Genomic DNA, 4,525 nt, shown 5'->3' with positions numbered 1-4,525 from the left:
GTGAAATTAATTATTGCTTCATTATTTTTTCTAATAAGGCATCAAAGAGAACTCCGAAAATTTGTCTCAATACCAGGAAGGTAGAGGAAAGTCTGAGATAGGGACAGGACAGGAGATTTCCTGAAACATTCAAACCGAATATACTCCAGAGCTCTGTTAACTGATAAAGCAACAGGATGAGCATGGCCAGGGTCAGATTGGACATCCACATATGCTTTTTCGCATTTTCACTCCATGTCACTTTACAAAGCAACCCAATATCATAGCTTAATCTGCAACTTCTCTGCCAGCTTCTTATTTCTACAACAAAAAGGTGGAAATACACTATGGTACTTGCAAATATAGCTCAATTGAATGATCTTCTTCCAAACCTGCTCAATTCCTTATGATGATAAAAGGCATCTCTATCATTTATTCAATCAGAAAATCACATCACCCATTATGTGATAATTCTCTAGGTCTTGTAAGCTTTATGTCTTTAATAGTGTTCAAATCTCTCCCTTCTTTTCCACCTTATGTTACTGCAGGTCCCAAACACTGTCTTTTGTATTTGATTCTTGCAAGGTTGGCCTTGGTTTGGTGTTTAAGAACCATTGGTTTTAATTTTCTGCATTATGGAAATCCCAGTTCAAATGATGACTAAGTTAAGGAAAGAGAGATTTAAAACCAAAAGAAGAGTGTTGAGGCAAAACCTCCACTGCTAGAGATAATTTAGAGTCAATAGATACTTACTCTTCATTCATTCTCTAAGGTTCTAGGTTTATGCATGTGCAATCAAAATTATGGAAAGCTATTGAGAATTTAATCTATAATGAAAATCAAGTGATACTGCATGCTAAGGGCAATAATAATAATTACTCAAAACCTGTCATATAGTACTGATAATTTTTGGCAGTATAAAGAAAAAAGAAGAAAAAAAATATGGAAGTGGAAAAAGTACAGGAAATTGATAAGAAACAAGTAAGTCTCATGACCAAACAAATATTTACGTCATAATCATTTATCACTTTATTTCACATACTGTTATTATTATACAAAAATCACCTTTAGGGTATAATTACCTATTTGGATATGGGACCAAATATTTTATGTTTCATTTTATCCATTTATGAATCTTATATAGTATGTTGCATGTGGCAGTTAGTAAATAATTAATAAATTATTACAATGAAAGTGAAATTGCTACCAGTAATGTGTAGCATGCAAAATAGTTCTTAGTGCTGAGGATGTAGCTAGAATTATTTTCATCATCAGTCAGAATGAGTTTCTGCTTTAGGGAGAGTCCAAATTTTAAAAAAAACAGGAAATCTCTTTGTTGTGTCACAGAAGTAGCTAATGGAAGAGAATGTATTTGAATATTTGCAGTAGCCCATTGATGTGTGATAAATTCCTTGTATGGGAATATAAATTGATTACTCAATTACATTGAAGAGACATGTTATCAGACCATCAAGTTTGTGAAACTTGGAAAGGTAGGCTTTATCAAAAAGTCATTAAATAAAATTTTAAATTTTTACCCTATGTCATCTTCATGGAAACCATGTTTGTATCATAATAGAGATACAAACATTGAATTGACATACCCACCATTCTTTCTTATTTTAGTGTCATGGGCCACCATAGTTATCTGTTACTTGAAGAATATTAACAAGGAAGATTTTGCCATGCTCCTACGAAGATCTCCTGCATTTGCAGATAGATACTGGAAACGTCTCCTGTGGTGCAATCCATGCTACTTAGCAACTCACTCTCACCTAGACTCTAATCTACAGGAAAGGCATTCAAATCTTTAGTCTCTGTAAAAACAATAAAGATTTTATTTTACACAAAGATCTTTACCTAATCTAGTCTCTGTTAAAATCATGATTTTTCTAGAGATTAAGGAAAAAGCAAGAGAGATAACAGCTCTTTTCTAGACATTCTTGGGGTTAGACCAAGGGTCTGATTTTCATCCTCTTAGGAATGTAGTATTTCGCTGATATGTATCCCTCAGTGTTTCCTTAGCACTTTGAGGAACATGAAAATACCTGGCATATAGTTGGGAAGGTAAGGCAAATGGAAAGACCAACATTTCATGGGCTCCTTTGACCAGCTCAGAGGATCAGAACTCCAGAAAATCTGGGAAGGAAAAGTAACTGTGGCTGATGGCCAGAGAAGTTGATAGATAACCCTTCTGATAAAGTGGACTCAGATATGTGCATTTGGCAGAGAGAGTAGAGCACAATCACTATTATGGAAATATTATCAAATGTTCTCTTGATAATGATATCAGCTTAAATTAGTCCAAATATTTGGGTCTGTACAAATCATTGCCCTAGGTTCTGAGTCCTTGCAAATGATATTGCCTAACTGCCTTTGATGATCTGAAAAATGTTTTTAAATATGAGAAATTATAGGAAAAATTAATTCCAATTTGAAATAGAGAACAAGATGGACATTACAAATGATGTATTAGTATGCAGTAAAATTTCTGGAAAAAATTGTAGAATCAATTATCAAGTAAATGGTTTTTGAGGTCTTAGAAGGAGAAATTGTCATGTCTAGGACTCAATGTACACCTTAATACAGCAATACCTATGCCATAAAAACTCCTCTCTTTCTTTGGCATAACCTGGATGGACAACAGACATGCAATCAAACTTGTGTACTTTAAACTTTTCCAGGCTTTGAGGAGGATGAAGAAACATGGGCTTGAGTTAAGGCAATCAGTTGGGCTAATTATTGAATGTTTACAATCAAAGTGAATTAACTGACTAAAATGGCCTATCTGATTGTTTTCTGTAAAGATTCACAATCCTATGTCTTTAACCCCATTTTGTTGATCACTTCCTTTAATAAATACTTGAGAAAATATGCTCATCAACTTTCCAGATGATAAAAACCAGAAGATATGAGACTTACATTGAAAGAGAGAAACCAGGATACTGAAAGAATTAAAATTTTGGTGTAGAGATTATCTAAGAGGTGTTATCTGAGAGATGTTGGGAGTAGAAGAAAACTACTGAAGGAGGAATATTCAAATATCTGAAAGGATTTCCTCTTAAAGACTGATTAGACCAATGTTTGGTCTAATAATTATATTTTCTATTTAATGGTATTGTTGTGAGTTAAAATGTATGACACAAACTCAACATTCAATAAATATTAGCTTTTATCATCATTATTTTAAAGTGTTTTAATCATGGCTGAACATTTAGCTTCCCTTAAACTCTAATACTGTATGAGTTTAAGATGACCATGAGATTACCAAGTAACATGACTGGGAAAAAGGTGAATGTGACACCAATGTATTAGGCTTTAAAAAATTACATTAGAATTTAAAAATTTATTGAATTCCTATTCTGTGCTTGACACTAAGTTAAATACTAAAAATGCAACAGTAAACAAGAAGTTAAAACTGGTAAATCATTTACATTATTTCTGGTCTGGAACATGAATCATAAAGTTGTAAGTGTAGCTGTAGCTCAGGTACAGTTACACCCCAGTGACTAGCTCTGTGACATCAGGTTCTCCACACCAAGACTGGAATACCGATGACTCAGACAACTGTCTTTCCAGGGAGGCAGAAGAAATGTCGTGGAGAAGGAGTCAGGTTTTGGGTTCAGGCAATAGCTATGACAACAGCCTTATATGCTTAGCACTTGCTCACAATATCCCCCCCTTTGAATAAGGTGACTGAAGGCCAGTCACATAGCTAGGAAGTGGTACAGCCAGGCCTGAAAAAGGATTGTGGTCCAGGGTTGTCCATGCTCTTAACCACTGCACTGGCTGCTGGCGCCAAAAAAAGGTGGGTGCCATATTCCACACTATTCCTCTGTCCCTACTATACCTAAAAGCATCTGAGGATTCTGAATGGTGGAGAAAAGAAAGTGAAGTGTCCTGGGACCTAGACCTCAGGATTCAATTACCAACTGGGTAGTAGGTTTCCTGGGATTTTCTTTAGCCTCTATATGTTCCAGCCTGGGCAGTGGAGAAGCTCACAAACTGAAAACACCAATGGGCACAAACAACAAAGCAAGAAAACCAACAAAAGGAGGATAAGGCTGGATTAGGAAGCAGAACCATCATATATAGGTAGCAGGAATGTAAAATGGTACAATCACTTCAGAAAATGATATGGTTTTTCTTAACAAGGTAAACATAAACTTATCATAACTCAGGAATTCCACACTTTAGGTATTCACACAAGAGAAATAAAAACTTATGTTTACACAAAGACTTGTACACAAATATTCATAGCAGCATTAGTCATTATAACCCATAACTACAAACAATCCTCACGGCCATCAACTGTTGAGTAAAATAACAAAATGTGGTATATCCATACAAAGGAATATTATTTGGTAACAAAAAAGAATGGACTATTGCTACCCATAACAACCTACTGTGAAGCTCAAAATTATTTTGTTAAATGAAAGAAGCCAAACAAAAAAGACTACTTACTATATAATGACATTTACATGAAATATCTGGAAAGAACAGTACTCTATAAACAGAAAGTAGGTAAAAGTTTCCTTGGGTGTGG

This window comes from Dasypus novemcinctus, chromosome 20 (assembly GCF_030445035.2).
Source record: "Dasypus novemcinctus isolate mDasNov1 chromosome 20, mDasNov1.1.hap2, whole genome shotgun sequence".
In the NCBI taxonomy this organism is placed as follows: Eukaryota; Metazoa; Chordata; class Mammalia; order Cingulata; family Dasypodidae; genus Dasypus; species Dasypus novemcinctus.
This window is presented reverse-complemented; position numbering follows the sequence as displayed.